Below are 21,706 nucleotides of genomic sequence, written 5' to 3' on the forward strand. Positions count from 1 at the left end.
AAAACAAAGCTCTTGAGTTTAACAGAATATGTATTCAAAGGTGTTGTGGCATGCTACTAAACTAATATTCAGTATCAAGTAACACTTCAACAGTACAATTATACGCCAGTTCGTATTATGTCAACCGGACGGTTGAGGCAGAAAGATAGCATCCATGGAGTAAAGGCCATGGGTGGTCAGGGAAGGGCCAACAGAGATCTAGTGTTCTGGCGTATCGAAGTATAGTGCACAGTCCAATGCAAAGAGGCAGTCCAATGTGATTAGTCAGCTTGACTCCTCACCTTTTTAATATGTTCAATAAAGGGTCCCCAGATTTTAAAAACTTGATGAGGGAGTTAGACAAAGTGTCCCTGATTTCTTCAAGATGTAGACAAGAAACCATGTAATTTAGCCATTTAGTTAAGCAAGGAGGGGAGGCTGATCTCCATTCTTGCAAAATAACCCTTCTTGCTATGACTATACCAAACATAAGAGCTTGCGTGTAACGCAGGGAAAAGAGTCAAAGAGTAATCAGAAAAGCCTTGTATCACAGTGAGAAAATCAGGGACTAACTGTATGCTATATATGTTACTATATAATTGAGATGTGGCTGCCCAGAAATTCCTGAGTTTTGGGCAAGACTAAGTTCCTAAGTTCCCTACACCTGATTTACACCTGTCACATGTAGGAGACAAAGAGGGTAATATTCTGTTTAATTTGGCCTTGGAGAAATGCAAGCGATGAATGACCTTAAACTTAAGTGTCAGCTCTTCCCTTGCAATCCCGCATAGGCAGTGAACAAACCTAATCTATATTGGAACTAGAAGCACAATTGGATGGTGCAGACCATCCCATTGGCTTGGTTTCATTCAAAAACAAGGGAAGAAGACAATGAGCCAACCAAAAAATTAGCAAGAAAAGCCTAAAGGCCCTGTCTGGCCATGTTAGCGAAAGTGAAAAATGACTTCTGTATCTGCCCTGTGATGTGTATCCACTCCAAAATTCAATAGGTTCTTCCTTGGCCCATGGTACATTCTTCCACTAAGTTTCATAAAAATCAGACAAGCAGTTTTTCGGTCATCCTGCTTGCAAACAGACAAACAAACCCACTGGAAACATAAGCTCCTTGATGGAGGTAGTAAGGACAAGAACCACTCTTACAATACAAAGCACAAAAGCACCAAAAATGTACATTACACTAATGGCATATTCTATGGATAGTAATGTCAGCCGGTCCACCACTTTGCTCCAGACTGAAATGTTTCAACATGATAGTTTGCTATGTAATTTTGTTCAAGTATTTTTACTCTAAATCTAAGTTCTGCAAGCCATCTCAAATCCAACAAGGTTTGGTGGAGTTGACATTTGCAACTTGGGTTCAGGCCTTAAATACATATACTACAATCACATATTCAATGTTACCATTAAGTGTTACTTTCACTATATTGAAATTACAATAATTAACTGTATATATGTATTATATAGTTATTCATGGAGAATTTTTGTAAGAAGTCAAAAATTGAAGGGGGAACTTTAATAGTGAGTTATCGGGATGTGGTCACTGGACATGACGCCATCTTGGCAAAAGGTTTGGAGACATTTTCTGCTTTTTGTCATCTTGTTGTTTTAGTGGTGGTGATGATGTGGTCTTCAGCTGGTGGTTAAGTTTAAAGTAGTTCTTTAACCCTTTGAAATCTTGAGCAACGTCACTTTTCTTGTGCTACTTTCAGACGCCTTTTGCAAGTATTCAAACCCTTGTACCCTGAGAAAATTGATTTAATTTGTTTCTAATTTTCTTTTATTACTAGTTTCTTGCTAATTTTTTGGGTCATTTTTTCTTTCATTGCTCACTGTCCCCATTGTTCCCTTGTTTTTGAACGAAACCAAGCCAATCTGCTCAGGTAACAAAGAGGTTAAGGTAAACTGATAAATTTGTATTGCCTTATTCAGCAGTTGCTTGCTGACTTTGTATGTTTGTCAGTGACTAATGCTAAGTAACGAGAGCATGATGACTTATAGCAGCAGATTAGGCCAATGTGAAATGTGTACCAGCATGTGTGTATAGCTATGTATATGAGAAAGGGCGCTGACATTAAAATATTAGCATTGGCCATTGGGCAGTGTTCTGGTTGAAAGATTTTTATTGGTTGTCAGGGTTAAATGAATAAGGCTGCATTAGGCCAGCACTGTACTGTATATTAATAGTGTACATTGCCCTCCTTTACATTAACAACTCATTTTCCTCCCTTGAGAGGAACCATTTGCAGTCATCCATTCTCATTCAAGACGATAAACAGCCTCAGCACACCGGGCTAATCCATCACCGTAAACCTGAAGCCTTCATTTAGTTTTGTCAAAGTGCTGGTTTCATTGTTACTTCATTATGCCTGAGTTGAATGTTTTCTTAGGCGTGTGCACGTTATTTCACACTCCGCTTACAGTCAATCACCTGACACTCAGAGGAAGAGGTGAAAGAGTCTGAGAGGAAACAATCCATCACAAACATGTCGCCTCACAAACTTTATTGTCTCTTTATACATGGTGTCTTTGTCAGTCTGGTCAGCAGTTCAAGCAATTTCAAGCAAGGTTTGGCACTGTAAAGTTTGTGTCTCGAAAAGGACACTAATAAATATTAATAGTGCATTTACACATTACATTCATTTCAGAGTGATTAAAGGGAACTACACCCAGCTTCAAATTCATACATTTACTTCCTGTGGTCTCATGTTGTCCAAAAATATTAGAAAACATGAACAACTCTCTCCAAATTCCAAAAACTAGAGAGCTTAAACTCAACTTTGTGATGTTAGTAAGTAAAAAGTCTGGAGCTGCTCCGTAGACGATGAATTGGGCAATATGTCATGGATGCTGAGCGCGCCCAGAGGAATGTTTTAAGTATATGGGTATTTCCTGTTTTAGAGCTACAGTAGAGTAAAGCTCATTGTGGGTGGAAAGAAAAGGAAAAACAGTCTGTGGGTCCACTATATCAGGCTCCTGTTCATTATGGAGAGCAGCCTCAGACTTTATTGCTGATGACATCACAAGTTAAAGACATTCTACTCCGGTTTCTGGCATTGAGAGAGCATAGGTCATGTTCTTATCTTCTTCTCTTCTTCTCTCAGCCATGGAAATAATATATTGGAATTCTTAATTTAGGTGGTGTTACTTTTTAAGGGAGATATAAACATGCTTGAATGTATACACCACTCAGCCACAACATTCAAACCACTGACAGGTGACGTATCATCTTGTTTTAATGCAATGTCTGGCTGGGAAACCTTGGATCCTGGCATTCATGTGTATGCCACCTGACACACACCACCCACCCAAACACCCTTGCAGACCAATTACCACCCCCCCTCCTCATTGCACTGGCACTTCCTGATGGCCAGGACAATGCACCTGCCACCCCACAAAAACTGTACAGCAATGGTCTAAAGAACAAGTGCTTGAGCTGTCAAACTGACCTCCAAATTCCCCAGGTCCCAATCCTATCAAACATTTGTGGGACATATACCGGTACCTTACCTCGCAACCCACAAGACTCCAAGGATCTTCCGCCAACGCCTCAGAGCCAGACACTACAGAAAACCCCCCAGAGGTCTTGTGTCCATGCCTCGACAGGTCAGAGCCAAGTCCGATCCAAGGAGGCCCCAGAGAGGATCAAACTTGGCTCTGGGATACCGACACATCCCATGGATGGTCGATCAGATTTGGATAAGGGGAACTTAGAGGCCAGGTTGATGCCTTGAACTCTCTGTCATATTCTGGTGGGGTTGAGGAGTCATCAAGGAGTGCTACTGCAATGATGGGAGTAACTTGGTCTACAACAGTGTTTGAGTGGGTGGTGTGTGTCAAGTGGCATCCACATGATCTGAGACTATGGGTTTGTTTTACTCCTGTATATAATGTAACGAGGCTACAGCCATACCAGCAGCTCTGTGAGGCTTTACTTTAGGAACAGCTGTGCTTTAAGAACATCAGTATGCTCACCAATTCATCCTGACAGGAACATGAATTTCTGTATACACAAAGTTAAATATAGCACTTTTCTGGTCATAGCAACCACTCAAAGTGCTTTATGCTCCAGGCACCACACATTCACACACACATCCACACACACATCCACACACTGGTGGCCGAGGCTACCAAACAAGGTGCCACCTGCTACTCATTTAATTATTCACACACACTCACACAGGGTTGTCCAAGGACACTTCCAACATGTACACTGCAGGGATCAGATATCGGCCAACGGATTGACCATTGACCTTCTGATTGGTTTGTTGAGATTTCAGTCTGGATCAAAACTGCAGACCAACCAATACACCAACATTGCCATCCCTGGATCCAGTCCACTTGCTTGGCTAATACAAAACATTTACCAGCTTCAGACCATTTAAAAGAATAGTTCTGACTTCTTGAAGAAGGCTTGTATGAGGCACTTATCAACAGTCAGTGCATTACCTACAGAGGATGGTGGTTTGCATGTCCCCAGAACATATTTTTAACCACCTAGCAAATGTCCAACTTAAAAAAATCTACAACAGTTCGAGTGTGTGCAATTCGTAAGTGCTATATCGTAGGCAACTGGACTTGCTTGCGTTGCCTATGATATAGCACTTACGATTACCATGACCTGGATGACTGAGAATCTCCACCGACGAGTGTATGCTATACTGCGAGTATTTTCACCACTTTACCTTTCAGCCTGTTCCAATGGTGACGCCATTAACGGATTCAGCTCCTGATCTACGCTCTCTTCAAAGCCAACAGAATCCGTGGTCAAAAGCAGTAATTTTGGCTCGCTGAACACAGTAGCTGCTGGTCTACCAATTCCTTGATCAATTAGTTTGTGTCATTGTGAGACTTTGGCAAATCTGAACTAATCGCCTTGAACACCAAAGTCCACACACCCAAGCAGCGGTAGACCAGCAGCTCCTGTGTTCAGTGATGTTAAATCATTGTTTTTCTCAGTGGAGTCTGGCTTTGAAGAGAGCGATATAACAGCTTCAGTTCCCCTTCCATAAGGAGAACAGTGAAAATACTCTCAATATAGACTACACTTGAATTGATTGTTTCAGATGGTACTTTTTTAGGTGGCTAAAATACATTTTCTTGGTGAACCCACCCACAGCAGCACATTCCTTAACTTCCTTAGCTTGTTGGACTCCAGCCTACTTCTTCATACTGGAGGCGTGCTGACCACCATCTATTGTAGGTAATGCATTGGATATGTACCTCATACAACCCCACTTCAAAAGATCCAAACTATTCAGTAGTCTTTTAGATGTTGTTGGTTTGTAATATTCGGGCCACTGTAAAAAGTACCCCTTTGAATTTCCTTGTCTTTGGAAGAACCAGTACCTAAATGGTCAAATACCCTTACAATCCCTCACAAACACACTCACTTCACTGTCTGTATGCCTGTCTGAACAAAGATTTTAACAACCATAGAAAAGACTTCCATCTCATTATTTAATGAAAACTCAAAGCTGAGTTGGTCCTATTTGGGATTTTGTGCATTCATGTGTGTCCCATATAGCTGGAAAACTCTATACTTGTATTGACTTCTAAAAACCCCCCACCAGATATTGATTCCCTGTCGTCTTTCCCTCTTCTTTACAGTTAATTGTTGAAAGCAGCACTGAAACTGAGTCCAGCTGAGATCCCCCATGGCAGCCACCTTGGACCTGCACTATTATCACAAGCCGCCACAACAAGGAGTACAAGGGTCAAAGCCATAACAGCGGAGAGCAGGAATTAAATTTGTGTTGTAACACTTTCACATTCATGTGCAGCGGAGAAGTTCTCAGTATAGATTTCCAGATAAACTTTTTAACCTTTATCTATCTGGGGAAATAAACAGCCTGCTTAACATTCATACAGTAACATGCCTGGGTGCTGACAAACTTTACTGCAAATGCATAAAAGAAGGGAACAGGAGGAACAAATAAAGTTTGCTAATTCACTAATTAGATCCCCTGTTACCGCCAGAGTTGGCAAGGCTGCTCTTTTTGGGAATGGAGTGTGCCTCGAACCAATCAAAAAGCTCTGCTGAAACAATAATAAACAATAAACGCTGTGTGTTCTCCACTGGCTTCCCCTCCATCTTTAAACAGCTTTAACGCCTTCAGAGTTGTTACATAAGCTCTCAAGAAGCGACACTCACCCTCTGATGTAACAGCTCCGAGGGTAGAGAGCTCTCAATCTGTAAATTATCTAACTTAATTTTGTTTCTGAAAATCATTGAGATGCTATTATGGAGTCTGAAGTCAAAACTCAGCATTTATTGCAGTGGGGAAAACACTTGGCCTGCAGCCTCGATGCCCTTTGGGAGAAAAATAACAGTTTAATTGATCTAATATATCGCATTATTTAATTATAGAAATTTAAGTTCAATTTTAGGTTGCATTAGATGCATAATAGATAACTTGAATATGTTAGTGCTGTGTATGGTTTTTAGGAAATTAAAGAAGAATTCAAGTGTTTTGCAACTTTAATAAAGTATTATTATTTTGTATATCTTTACATAGCTTCTCTTTTAATTCAATAGAAAATCAGCTTAAAGCTTGTGGGAAGGTAATCCATCATAATGAACATTTAAATGACATTTGCTTTTCACTCAAGGCTACTTTATCATTGTGTGGTAGTGCAGATGAAAGCAGTGACTGAATTGAAAAGTCGGGCAGTGTGGTGCATTCATGTGTCAGTGGGTGCAGTCCTTGTAATGTAGTGTTTTAATCTTGTCTTTACATTTTCATGACTAAAGACTGACTGACGTGCACCTATGAAAATATTCTCTTCAGAAATTGTATAACTTTAGTGGCTTTCAGTGAACTTATGAGGTTCAACATGTTTTGTACTTGCCGTGTGTTTTTCTACAGCGGTAGTAACGTACTGCATCTGTCTGGGTTGAATGTTCTCCGCAAAGAAAAAGCTCCAGGTTCCCTTTTCAATAAATGAGGCCAAAGTGCAGCTACTAGTAGAACTCATTATTTAAACCGGGAGGACTTTGAGGACAGGGGAGTAGATGTGATAAAGCAACACTTTTTTAAATGCTTTTTGAAATCCATCAATTCAATCCAATATTTATAGACGTTGTCTAAAAACATTCTTTTACACTTATGGCCTGGGAGCAGTAAAGAAAAAGTCATGGGGTCATGAAAGTCATTAGGATTCATCCTTTGGAAACCATACATGTAGAATTTAACGTCAATCCATCCAGTAGTTGTAAAGATATTTCAGTCTGGACCAAAGTGAAGGACATCCAAAGAGCCATGCTGCTAGCATGGCTGAAGGTCTAAAACTTGCTATCACTTCTGCTCTTATCTACAGAAAGATGGTACGGAACAGATTGCGAGGGATATTAAACCATCCAGGCGTCACAGGGGAATGTTTGTGCATAATTACATCTCTAGGTAACACCTCTCTGACAGCAGCAGCAATTAAATCAACAATACAGTCATGTTGTGCAGTATAGAGCCACTTAAGTGTTACAGCCATTCACAATATGTGCAGCAGAAGTGACGATCAGAGTTACAGTGCATCTCATAAAGCGTCACACACAAATATGACACACAAGGCACAATGCAAATGCTGGCTGCTGTGGGCACTGGGAGTGTTTCTGTTTTACCTGCGTTTAAGAGAGAAACAGGAAGAATAAGACAGACTGCAGCATTGCAGTGGAGATTGTGGAAGAGGAATACATGAGACGGAGATGGAGATGAAGAAAGACTGAAGCAGAACAGGAAGAGATCGATAGAGAGAGAAGAAAAGCAGTTTGGTGGATTTTGTAATGATATGCCGCAGCATCAGATGGAAAGGAAGATAGACTGTAGCCAAGAGCAGAGAGACGAGAAGAGATGGAAGCCTGAAAAACAGATGGGACACCCCCCACCACACACACACACACACACACACATCGGATGCTGTACTACACTCATACAGGAATACTTTTTTACTGATCATACACTTGGACCAAAGAGACAGTTTTTTAAATATAAAGGCACAGTTTAAAACAAACTAGAAGCAGCCAAGTTGCAGTGACAGTTTACATCCATGTAGACAATGTTTAAAATATGGATGTTGTTGCAGAGAAACGTGGATGCTTCACACACATCTTCAACCAGGCAGCAAAGATATTTACAGTCATCACAGTTTCAAGATTGGCACCTGAGATTAATCACTAATTCAGTATCTGACCAAACGTCTCCCCTTCTGTTCCTGAGTTATGATGCTCAATAATGGCCAGAAAACAATATGAAGTCACAGTGAAGTTGACTATTGGCACCTTTTAGACTTAAATTGTCATGACTTCAACATTTTATCCTATTACACATTTGTGCAAAATTTTGTCATAATTAGTGCATGAATTCTTGAGTTATGGCCAAAAACATGTTTGTTTAGGTCACAGTGACCTTGACCTCCACAAAATCAAATCACTTTATCCTTTGGTTCGAGTGGACATTTGTGCTAAATTTCAGGGAATTTACTGACAGCATTCTTGAGATATTGCTTCACCAGAATAAGACAGATACAAAGTCGCAGTGACCTTGACCTTTAACCAACAAAACCTAATCAGTTTTTCCTTGAGTTATAGTGAACATTTGTGCCAAACCTGAGCAAATTTCCTCCCAACATTCTTGAGATGTTGCCTCACCAGAATGAGATGGTCACAAGATCACAGTGACCTTGACCTTCAACCAAACATAATCAAATTTGTTTATCCTTATGTCAAAGTGGAAGTTTGTGCCAAATCTGAGTAAATTCCCTTTAGGTGTTCTTGAGACATTGCATTCAGGAGAATAAGACAGACCAGGTCACAGTTCGACTTTAGACCACCAAAATCTAATCAGTCCATTCTTAAGTTTAAGTGGACGTTTGTGCCAAATTTAACAAAATTCCCTCACTGCATTCTTGAGATAACGCATTTGCAAGAAAGGGGGAAATGGACAGACGTACGTACGAACAGACAACCCAAAACCATAGTGCCTCTGGCCACAGCTATCGCCAGCATGGAGGCATAATAAACTAAATAGAGTCTCCATATACAGTGGCCCTAACACACACACGCACACACACCCACACACACACACACACACACACACACACACACACACACACACACACACACACAGAGCGCTCATCATGCAAACACTTTATTCCACTCAAGTAGCTTTCTGCTGATTGCATGCTCTCTCTTCAGGGATCTCTTCTCTTCGTTTAAGTCATTAATGTACAATCAATACAATTTACATACACAAAGGCAATGCACACACGTGTGCTCACACACACACACACACACACACACACACACACACGGAAGAGGGAATGTTCTCTGCTTTGCTGACAATCAATACTGACATCCCAGTTAACCTTACAGACCAGTGTTTCCTGATGAGAAGCTCAAATACAGCAATCATAATTTCCGTCCGAGAGCATTAGTAACATTAAATCACGTTCAACCAATCCATACATGGACATCCCCTTTACATGCTTTAATTTCCACCAAATGCTGAGTCATGATTTGATCCTCTATGAGATCAGGCGTTGAACTCACTCCACTTAAATGACCAAAACAAATCAATTTCACTGAGCGCCCTCACTGAAACGTTAAGTCATGATCTAAAAAGCTTTAAGTAAAGGTGACTAAGCAGAAAACCACTCCAGTTTTACAGCCACATAAATATGAAGCACTCAAGGTGATCTATAGAAAGGGCTTCATTAGTGACTGAGCAAGACCTCACCGCTAACGACCTGCCACTTCCTGTGCCAACAAGAGCAATTACATTCATATGGTTTTAAAGTTTTTGGCAACCTGGTCACTTCCGAACTGATCTGAAAACAGTCCATCACTGATGATTTATCTCATCCAGTATGAATACGGGCCAGTTTTAGTGAGAAAGTGTTTGGATACACAGCATTGTTAATCTGTTGTGCTGACAGCTTGGTTGTATGGTGGGTAACAGTTGGTTGGCAGTTATACCGCTTGAATTAAAACAATAACACATAGAAAGTTCTGCATTTTGTCCATAGAAGAATTGTCTCTTATATAACTCATAAAATGATGTATAACTTAAGAGTTTTTTGGGGGGATGGGGGAGCCCTTCTGTGCAGAGTTTGCATGTTCTCCCAGTGTTAGCGTGGGTTTTCTCTGGGTACTCCAGCTTCCTCCAACAGTCCAAAGACATGCAGGTTAACTGGTGACTCTAAATTGGCTGTAGGTGTGAATGTCAGCGTGAATGGTCTTTATATGTTAGCCCTGTGATAGTCTGGCAACCTGTCTGGGGTGTTCCCCACCTCCTGCCCAGTGTCAGCTGGGATAGGCTGGAGCACACCCGCAACCCCCAACAGGATAAGCTGAACTAAAAGTTTTGGACTTGGGACTTGACTTGGAACTTGAGTGCAAAGATAAAGAAATAAAAAAACTTGTGTGTGATCTTCCATGCACAAACAGCCCAGTTTGATGTTGGGCCCAAGTATTAAAGTGGAAAAGGTCAGATCCGGTCGCCATTATCATTTTTATAAGCAAACAAAGTACTGTGACTGTTCCCTTGGGACTCGGCATCCCGTGTCTCAGTTTGGCTTCCAGGGAAAAAAAGAGATCAATGATTTCACTGTGCATGTGGGGTCAATAAAGACATCACTTAACCTATTCAGTATATCGGATAATGAATAATGGGCCTGGCTTGGCTTCAAGGAATTTTATAGAGGCTACACCCTCTACATACACAAATACTGAATATCAATATTAAAGGAAAATTCCACCAAAGATCTACCTCTTGGGCACCTGTTGGCTTAATAAGTGGCTCTGCAAGGTTTGTAGCTGCTCCTTTCTGTTCTGTTTCAGTTACAATGGAGTTTAATGGTGAGTAGAATCTTCTCAAAACACTCCTGCAGCGATATTCACATGTCCACCACTGAGTTGTACACGTTCAGTGTGTTCTGAATACTCATAGTTTCTCTAAAAATGTGACATAACTGAGGCTGTGCATCCAGTTGTTTGTATCATATTGAGACTCATTTGACAGCTTGCACTTATCTCATTTTCCTTTTAGGTGAGACTCTAGAAACGAGACAGTTGTAAGAAAATTCACACAGTGATCGCTGTGAGACTGAATTATGCGTATTTCTCAGGCTTGACAATTACGATGAATAAGACAATGCACAAAATGGAGATGTAGCTTAAATGACAAAAGCAAAGGCTACAAGCAGTAGAAGCAGCTATCAAGTCTTGCCTTACAAAAAGTGACTTAGGGTGCTTTCACATCTGCCCTGTTTGGTTTGGTTCAATAGAACTCAAGTTCATTTGCCTTCTAAGTGCGGTTCGTTTGGGCAGGTGTGAACACAGCAATCGCGCTAGGTTGCACACCAAAACAACCGGACCAAGGCCTTCTTAAAGAGGTTGTCTAGGTTACAAACAAACTCTGGTGCAGTTTGTAACCGGCACACGTTAATAGTCCTGGAGGATTATTAATGTGCACCTCCTCCTGTACTGCCTTAATATGCACATTCAGCACATCCAATGCATCAAAACATTGTTTTCTAGTTGGAGCTGCGCCTCGTTTTCAAACTGTATGGTTTGACTAAAATGAACAATGACAGCAATATAGTCCACGATGAGCAGCACTAAAATCAACCTGCGTAGTTGTCCCTCCATTGTGACATTAGAAAGTGTCATATTATCTTGCAAGTGTACTCTTCTTCAATGTTTTGTTTGCTTTCTGGATTTTTTAGCATGGAAATTCTGACCAATCAAGAGCAGCTTTCTTGTGCAAGGCATTTTATCTGGCCTGCTTGTAAATGCTGTTGTGAGAGCATGAACCAACTCTAGGCAATTATACAACTTTGTAACAAAATCAGTCCTCGATTCGGACCAAAGCAAGCGAACTTGAGGTCTGAAAGCACCCTTAGAAATGAATGACGCCAATCCACAGCATTGTTTTCCTTGACCTGGGCCGTGCTATGCTTGTTGATGAGCCTGCCAGCCCTGCCTTTTTGTATTTGCATACTGAGATGTTATCACAATCCAGACAGATAATCAGGATAATAACAGCACCTATTGATACCAGCGGTAAATGCATAAACCCTGCTTAAAATTTCTTTATCCAGATCCAGACAAGGATCACTGGTTAAGGACCTTTTCTCTAAAGCTTTTTCTGTAGTTGTCAGTTTGTACATCCGTGATTCCTTTCCTCACCTCCTCTTCTCGTGTCTTTGTCCCCCCCACCTGAGATGCAAGCAGAGGAAGTGAGGAAGAGACACAAGGAGAGAGGAGTCGAGGCAACAGGCATTTGAAGAAATGAGACATCTGTGCTTTGGAGCTGCTATTTAAAAGTCAATAAAAGATGACGTGTGGCACAGCTGCATCATCTGTTCATTGTTTTGTTCCAGCTTTATTTTTATTGTTTCATTTTATATCTGTCAGATGAGTAAAACAACATCCATGACAACTTCTATTTTTATTTTTAATTCAGTTCTCCACAGTATATTCCAGCTGTGTGTCACAGCTTTTTTATACATTATTGGTGCCAAAAAGACTTAACACAAAGGATAGCCCTCAGCAAGCCTCCTCTCTTTGGGCGGCTGTGGCTCAGAGGTAGAGTGGGTCTTCCACCTATCAGAAGATCAGCGGTTCAATCCGTGGCACCTTCAGTCCACATGTCAGAGTATCCTTGGGCAAGACCTAGGGCATTTAGAGGATGGTTTTCCCAAGTGTATTAACTATAAGGGGTTTCTGAGCAATTTCTAGAACATAAGTTCTTGCCATCCAATTGCCGAAAAATGCAATTCTTACAGAAATTGTTCTATCTCTGTGAGGTAGAGTGGGTCTTCGACTAATCTGAGGATCGGTGATTCGATCCCTGGCTCCTCCAGTTCACATGTCAGAGTATCTTTGGGCAAGACCTAGGGCATTTAGAGGATGGTTTTCTGAAGTGTATTAACTATAGGGGATTTCTGAGCAATTTCTAGAACATAAGTCTTCACCATCAAATTGCAGAAAAATGCAATTCTTACAGAAATCATTCTATCTCTGCAAGATTGAGCAGGTTGTCCACTAATCTCAAGATCGATGATTTGATCCCTGGCTCCTCCAGTACGTATGTCAAAGTATCCTTTGGTAAGACACCGAACCCTAAATTGCTCCCAATGGCTGTTCAATCAGCTTGTAAGAGTGTGTAAATGGTTACTGAGTCGCAGGTGGCACCATGTATGGTAGCCCACCAGTGTGTGTATGTGTGAATGTGACATGAAGTGTAAAAGCACTTTAAGTGGTTGAAAGACTAGAAAAGCGCAATACAAGTGCAGTCCATTTACCATCTCTCCTCAAGATACATTTAAGGAATTGAGGCACCCTTCGAGATAGCACACTGAGAACGATTTCTGGGTCAGGGGCAGGAGGACGGAAGAGACAAGGACGCATGTAGGAAACATATGAAAAAAGCCCATGGTGTTTGTGTAATGGTGACCAAACCAGAGTTCCTCCTGGGCATCATTAAAGTTATGCATGCACTGTTATAGCTCTTAAGCTCCACTGGAAGTAATGTGGTAAGCTCAGCAGCAGGGGTTGTTTTTCATTGAAGTACTGCAACTATTTTACATCTTAGGGCATACAGGAGAGTAACAAGCACAAATGTCTCAGCTCACACCTTCCTGCACATTGTATACTGCTACAATACGAGTAAATACTGCACAAAAATGACAACTCAAAGGTGGGGACTATGGAACCTGCTTCTACTGAAGCTTGTGTGAAACACTCACACTCTTCTTCGTCGAGATTCAGACTGGCATGCAGCACGAGTGTGACAGACATTTCATGTCAGCCCATTATTCCTCTCTCCTCTCCCCTCTCCTCTTCATCGTGGTTTCTCTTTTCTCCTCCTATCTCCTCCCCTCCTCACTGTCCCTATCTCTCTCTGTCTTCCTCCAACTCCATTATTTCTCCATTAAAATCCAGGATGACCCGTGTAATTGCCTCCAATGACTGGGTCCTAATGAAAAAAACACATTGCATTAGTGGCGAGACGGCGTTTATGTGAGGCTGTGTGTGTGTCTCTCTGCATGTCAAGCTGCCGGGCCATGACCAAAGCAGATAATATTCTCTGTCAGACCTGCCTGTTACACCCTTTTAACCAGTATCTGTGTGTGTGTGCCAATCTGCTACAGCCCTGACCGATGCAGATAATATTCTCCCAGACCCCTTGTTCCACCCTTTTAACCCTGCTGTGTGTGCGATTGTGTGACTCAAATTGCATTCATAGACATTCATAAATATGAAGTCCAAAGCGCCTGTGTGAGTCAGTTGATGACAGAAGAGAAAGCATTCATGCGTACCACATGTGGGAGTGTACGCGCATGTGTGCGAGGGAGAAAATGAAACGAAGAAGAGAGCAGCGAGCATCGACTATAAATGAAAGAAGAGGGGGTGGGAGGAATTTTGTCAAACAGACAGGTCCTACGCTATATAGATGTTCATATATTGATTCAGTGGCTCAAACGCACGTAATCATGCATGTCAAAAAAGCTTTCTCTTTGATTTCTCAAAGGTCAGGGTTGAACACTGGGCGTAAAATAAAACTGAAGGTAGGAGAAGCATCAAGGAATGACTTAAAAATTCAGAGCACATACAGTAGCTACACAGTCGTGTTTATCCTGAGCAGGATGCAAAGAAAAAAGACAGTCAGAGGTTATATAGGATGGGGACGGCTTGGATACATTCACTGCAGTCTTGTTGCAATGATCAAAATACCAGTGTTGCATTGATGCTGCTATTAACCAGAGTTCAATATCTAGTTTTATGAATGTTTCATTCTTGCACCAAATGAGCTCCAATAGATTCACATGTCTCCTCCATGAGGATCGATTGTGTGCAGGTGACAAGTAACAAATAAAAATGCTATATTATGTGTGTGCATGTCCAAACCCCCCAATTTGTCTGTACTTGAGAACTGCATTTTTGCAAAATGAAAACAGGAAGAATAGCAACCACAGCAAAGCTCAAAATGCACTAAAGGAACAACTTGAAAACCCCAAATGATGTCCAGCATTGCTTTTGAATTGCTGGCTCCATTTAAAGCAGACAGTCCTCTGCTTAGAAGCCATGCAGAACTGGCTCATACAGCTTCTAGCAAGCTGGTCATTTGGCTGGATTCTCTAAATAGCAAGAAGGGCTATATCAGGGATTTCTTTGAGGGGGGTACGCCTGATTATTTTGCCGGGTCATTTCGAAAAATCTGGGCCAGCTGTCTTATACTTGGAGAGGTTCCACAATTGGACTTTGCACATGGCTGCTATTGAAGACTCTGCTACAAATAGCAGTAAGCTTGTTTTTTAAATTAGTGGAATAATATTTTACATCTCTTAGTCTGGTTCTCCATTGACTCAGTGAGCTTTAGCACCCGTATTACAAAGGGCTATCTATTAAAAGGGGGTCAAAGTTTAAGGTTTTTACATTTTAATGTTAATACATAGTACCCACTGCCCACCCTCCAGTCTCCACTGGTTAGCTAACATTGGCCCTGCATACCACCTGTGTTGGGTGGGAACTAGCTAGCTGAGCAACTTATTTAGCGATTACCGCTAGTTCAGTCAGGACAACTTTAGTCAAAGAAAACTTTATTGCCATTAGCAGTATTATATTTGGCGGTATGGCTCTGTTCTGGGGCCTCTCTGCTTTTCCTAGGCCTACGCAGGAAGCCTAAGGTGGAGAGAGCACACCTCTCTGCCCTTCCATGCGCCTACATGGAAAGCCTAAGGCAAGAAGAGCAACAGCAAAGACCTCCCCAGGAACAGAAATGACATTGATAAGTCAGACACAGCATGAAAAGGAGGAGCTGGGGTAGAGGCAAGTTGCCAAGCGACTTGCAGAGGAAGCAGCAACAGTAGGCAGGCCAGAGCAGGTTAAACAGGGCACCCTGAATGAGATTTGCCAATTGGTTGCATAGGAAGGAATCATGTGATCTATCAGCTGCTTCATCAGTTGATTGGGCTGCTTGAGATCAGCTGATGTAGCTGCATGTTTTCCCCTTAACTGTACATCTAGTCTTTCTGTCAAAATGTGTTGAACTGGCTGAGGGATGTCTGCAGATTCCTAGAGTCATATGAATGATGATGACATCCCATATTTACAGCCAGTTAATGACAACAGCGTGATGGTTTTGACGCAGTACTGGAGATGGAGAGACGCCCTGTGGCTACAAATTAGGTTGGAAGAATACAACCAACCTGAGGAGGCCAGGTCACCATCCAGCTATTTATGCCCCAGTAAAGTAGCTAACTAACGTTAACTGATAAATCCTAATGTTAACTTAGCATATAAAGTTGACTTTAATCCAATTACTTTTGTTGACTGAAATTAGACTACAACTTTAAGGGATAAAAATGACAAAAACTAATACTCATTTTCATCTTAAGACTATGACTAAATCCAAAATAGCTGCCAAAGTGAACACTGTGTAGAAGATGTATGTTTTGGCCATAAGGAAGGCTAATTAAAGCGTTTAGCATTACAAAGTACAAGATTAATACAATTACACAGTGTCTTCCCAGCTTACTGCTGAATCTGATTAATCTGGACAAGGCTGTCACATTTCAGGTTATCAAGATATACTCAGATAAACAACACGTAAAGTAGAGGAAGAGCTGTATGTCCTGTATGTCTAAAGGTTTGGGCACTTAAAGGTTGATGAAGATTATATCCATTTCAAAAGAGGGACATAAGTGAAAGATGGTCCTCTACCTGATTGATTCAAGAGACAAGTTATAAGAACATAAACTCCCACGTGAGGAGGAGGAGGGCAAATCTACCTTAAGGCAAAATGGTGCATATTAGCAGTAAATAAATAAAACAGCATACTGGGATTGACAGCACTGCAGTCCGATTAAACTTTAATACATGTGGGGACATTGCACCACTGCAGCGACAAGTCATAATGAGATACAGTACTGCCTATAGAATATAAAAACAGCTTTCCCTCATCTTATTCTATCTTCTTTATCATCCCCATCCTTTGTGTGCTATATCTAATACAGACAAAATGATAAAGAGAGGCAGGGTTTTAGAGTAAAAGAGACTGAAAGAGACAGAGAGAAAGATATTAAAGAAAGGTCATGCAGGAAATAGATAAGTCTAGGAAATAAAGTAGAACTTGCTGTCTTTAGTAAATTATTTGTCCGGACCACTAGATCCTTCAACCCCCACTTTTGAGTTTCAGTTTTTCCATTTCTCTTTGACTACAGCATTAATTTATTCCTTTTCTTTCTTTCATTCTTTCTATTTTTTTGGTCTCTTGCATTTCACCCTTCTTGACTTCACTCGCTCTACTTTGTTCCCTCAGGGGTTGCAGAGGGAGATTAATTCTCTCTCCTCACCACTGCTTTCTCAACCAGTCTCGCATCTAGTTATCTACATTTCTCTTTGTATAGATGTAGAATATGTATGTATGCATGTACCAATCTATCCCCTCTGTCTAATATCCATTTTCAACCCAATCTGACAGACTTAATATTAGCATTGTATGTTTCTGAAAACCACAAATATGTTACATGTGAACTTTTCAGATGTAGCAGATATGTTAAAACTTCAAATTTTCAATTTTATGTTGGGACAACACTTTGATTAATGACACGTTGGGTTTAGGCACAAAAACACTTGGTTAGGGTTAGGAAAACATCATGGTTCTGCTTAATACCTGGTTCGGTTACTTCAAACATGTATAGACAAATACCTGCTTTTATTGCTACAAACACAGCTGGAAATGTCTTAAAAAATACCAGCTATTGTCCTTACATACATGTTTGGAAATGTCCCAGACTCTGATTAAAAATTATCCATTATTGCTGCTGTAAACATGGCTGGAAATGTTCTGCACTTTTTTAAAAAAAAATTACCGGCTTTTACTGCTACAAGTACGGCTGGAAATCTAATGAAATCTTGTGAGAAGCAATACCTGCTTTTGTAGCTGCAAAGATGGTTGGCAATGTCTTATACTACCCTTAAAAAATACCTGTTTTGTTGTTGCAATAGACATGGTTGGAATATCCCGCGCCAGCTCAGTGGCCTAGTGGTAGAGTGTCGCCCTGAGACTGGGAGGTCGTGGGTTCAATCCCCGGCCGGGTCATACCAAAGACTACAAAAATGGGACCCATTGCCTCCCTGCTTGGCACTCAGCATCAGGGGTTGAAATTGGGGGGTTAGATCATCACATGATTCCCGAGCGCGGCACCACTGCTGCTCACCGCTCCCTCAGGGGATGGGTCAAATGCGGAGAACAAATTTCACACAGTCTTGACAATCACAATCATTAACTTTTTTAACTTTAATTAAAAAAAAAGAAAAAGTAGTAATTCTTGGCTGGACATGTCCCAAATTTTGTTTAAAAAAATACCTGGAATCTTGTTAGAAACACAGCTGGACAGCTGGATATGTCCCGATATCTCGTTAAAAAAACATAACCAGCAATTCTTGTTACAAACATGGCTGGAAATGTCCCAAACTACCGTTAAAAAAAACACCTGTTTTTGTCACAGCAAACACAGCTGGAAATATCTCAAACTACTGTTAAAAAATACCCGCTATGGTTGCTACAAATATGGCTGGAAATGTCCTGAACTATTGTCAAAAAAATACTTGCTTTTCTGCTATCAACACAGCTGAAGTATCTTGAACTTTTGTTAAAAAAAAAGAATACCTGCATTTCTCTCCACAAAAACAGCTGGACATGTCCCAAATTTTGTTTTAAAAAATACCTGGAATCTTGTTACAAACACAGCTGGACAGCTGGATATGTCCTGATCTCTCGTTAAAAAAACATAACCAGCAATTCTTGTTACAAACATGGCTGGAAATGTCCAAAATTATCATTAAAAAATACCTACTTTTGTTGATACAAATATGGCTGGAAATGTCACCAACAATCGTTAAAAAAAATACCTCTTTTTGTTGCTACAGACATGACTGGCAATGTCTCAGACTGTTAAAAAATACCTGCATTTAACTCGGTAAACAAGGCTGGAAATGTCAACTCTTGTTAAGAAGTACCTGCTTTGTTGCTACAAACATGGCTGGAAAAATGTCCCTAACTCTTGTTAAAAAACACTTGCTTTTCTTGCTTTAAAACAGCCACTGTTGTTGGTCTCAAACAGTGGTCTCCTGCTGTCAACTGCTTGGCAGCCGTTTCTTCTAGTTGTCACAATCCACCACCTCCTCCTCCTGATGAGCAGCTCACCTCATATACATGTAATCATATATATGAGGTTTATTCATTCTTGCAACATGTCCTTGTGTAGAAAGGTAATGCCAAGGTAATGACAATGCCAATATTTTGATGTGGTGACTGGACTGCCATTTTTCTTCTTTTTGTCTCTCCTCCTCACTGCCTTCAGCCGTCGTTCTATACTTTGGGTGGAGGATGTACGAGGGCGGGCAAGAAGTTCTAAAAAAACATCTTTAAATCACTCCTTTTCTTCTCCGCCTCTACCTTCCTGCTCCTTAGTCCTTCATCCATGAATCCCTTTATTATTTTACTCTCACTTTCTCTTACACTTGACACCAATAAATCTCTCTACCCCCTCCTCCTTATTCTCCCTTTTCTAATTTCTGGCAAGCCACTTTTCTGCTATTAATCTCTCGCTGTCCTTAAATCTTCCTCAGGCCCGCTCTCCCTCTGTTTGGTCCATTTGCTCTGTTTCTTCCCCATCTTCCTGTAAGGCCCTATATCTCCCTCCTCCTAAAAATCGCCCTGTCATTTCTCTGCCGCATTGCCTGTCCTTTTGTGTTTATCGCCGCATCTTCCCCGTGTCACCTTCTCCACTTCCCCGGGCGAGCAAACAGTGGTGCTTGAAGCTTAGGTTCATCTTTTGTGTCCAAGTGAAACGGGATCAGAATCTAGTAATCATAACAGTAAATAATACACATAAAGCGCTTGGTGCTTATTTCAAGGAATGCATGAAATGTATTTTTTTTATGTGCTGACTCGCCCCCCCTCTTGTCTTATCACCAATGCACAGCCTCAGCAGTAATCTCATATCACATAGTTTCATTTCAGAGAGTTTTCCGCAGCCATATTTCTTCCCCGACACTTGTTCTTCGTAAGAAAGATGTGAATGTGAACCAACACGTCTTTGATTTTGTCTAATAAGTCAAGCGCACTCTGCCGTACATCACAGCTTTGTTTTTTGTGCTTTGGCATGCCAAGACTTGTCTAACTTTATTTCCTCTCCACACAAATATCTTCTCTATCCTCACTGCATCTTTGTCTGAAAAATGAGTCCAAACACTTTGCAGAGTTTTGTATGAGTAATACAGTGGCAATCTGCCATTTGCTAAAACGAATGCTGGCATTGACGGAGAAAGGTTCACACTTTGCACTCTGGAGCTAATTGTGTTCCAGTTAATAAGGACATTTTGTCAGGATTAAATTTGATCAGAACCGTTTCTGTAGATTTATCTGACTCTTTGTGCTTCTTGGGTGACGCAATCGTACATAAAATACATGGATAATCAGTGGCAGATCTTCCTATTGGCAACATAGGCAGCTACTTTGGGCACCAGCCCCCGCACCCGAATGCATATAGACTGAATTGGCAGATTAGACAAAAAACATAGCACTTCTATAATTACTACACACAAGCAAGGCTCTGTCCCATTTTCAGTGTGGGTCAATCGGCAGAGCAAGGCATCAGGGCATAGATCAGTTTCAGGCCAGGAGCTGACTACATAATGAGCTGCTGTCGGAGCAAATCTGGCCTCAACAATGCTCAGAACTAAATGCTACCAGTGTGCAAACATGCTCACAGTGACCATCTTAGTTTAGCATGTTAGCACACAGACAAATCTAAAGATGAAAAGTTAAAGGATCATCAGAGTTGTCAGAATTCATCCTGAGTGAGGCAGAAATATCTGTGCCAAAATTCATGGCTATCTATCCAGTATTTGCTGAGATATTTCAGTCTGGATCAAAGCAGTGAAACGACCGGCAGACAGGTCAACACTGCAATCATTTGAGCCAAAAAATTAAAAGGCTAAAATGACATTTGAATGTGTTCAGAGGCTGGTATCTCAAGGTCAGGCTGAACACGCACCTCTTCTACAAATAAAACTGTTCAGCCGCACAGAGATCCAAATGAATGTTGCATTCAGGTGCTCCTCGTCAACCTATGAAGTCAAACATTTCCATTTTTATCACCAGGAAATTGCCCTCAAAGAACCAAAAAAGCATAAACTCTAGTGGTCAACTGGGGCAAGTTTAAAGGTGCCTGAGTTTCCTCTTAATTCAGGCAAAATATGACTGAATTTTTCAATTTCATCCGGTGGAAACTTTGGAAAAGGTCAGACCTTGACTTTTAAAGTTTATTCTTGACCTTGGAAACATAAAATGATACCCCGCATGATACTGGAGCCCTAAAACATATAAAATCAACCTTGTTGAACACTAATGATGTATCTAGAGTGGGGACTTGAAAAGGCAACCCCGTCTCACTATGAAGTTTTTGATTTCCAGCTTTGGACACCGGCAAAAAACCTGTCCCTTCACATCGCCATGGTACGTGGCTAGTCACCGTTATTGTTTAACAGTGCCTGATGGCATGAGGGGAAAACGTGGCAGGACAACAACAAAAGTTAAGGCGGCGGTATACCAAGTCGGTCAGGCGGGAGTGGTAATGGACGGGTCCAACAACCACCGACTTTCACCCAGGAGGCTGGTGTTTGCTTCCCGCAAGATTG

The 21,706-nt window shown here is 41.2% G+C and overlaps 1 protein-coding gene across 1 annotated transcript in view; it reads right to left on the bottom strand.

Annotated features, from left to right (window-relative positions):
* The window catches only part of htr2cl1 (5-hydroxytryptamine (serotonin) receptor 2C, G protein-coupled-like 1), a 223,564-nt gene that overhangs the window by 116,832 nt on the left and 85,026 nt on the right, over positions 1 to 21,706 (bottom strand). The gene's annotated exons all lie outside the window — the stretch shown is intronic.

Source organism: Epinephelus lanceolatus, chromosome 22 (genome assembly GCF_041903045.1).
Source record: "Epinephelus lanceolatus isolate andai-2023 chromosome 22, ASM4190304v1, whole genome shotgun sequence".
Taxonomy (NCBI): Eukaryota; Metazoa; Chordata; class Actinopteri; order Perciformes; family Serranidae; genus Epinephelus; species Epinephelus lanceolatus.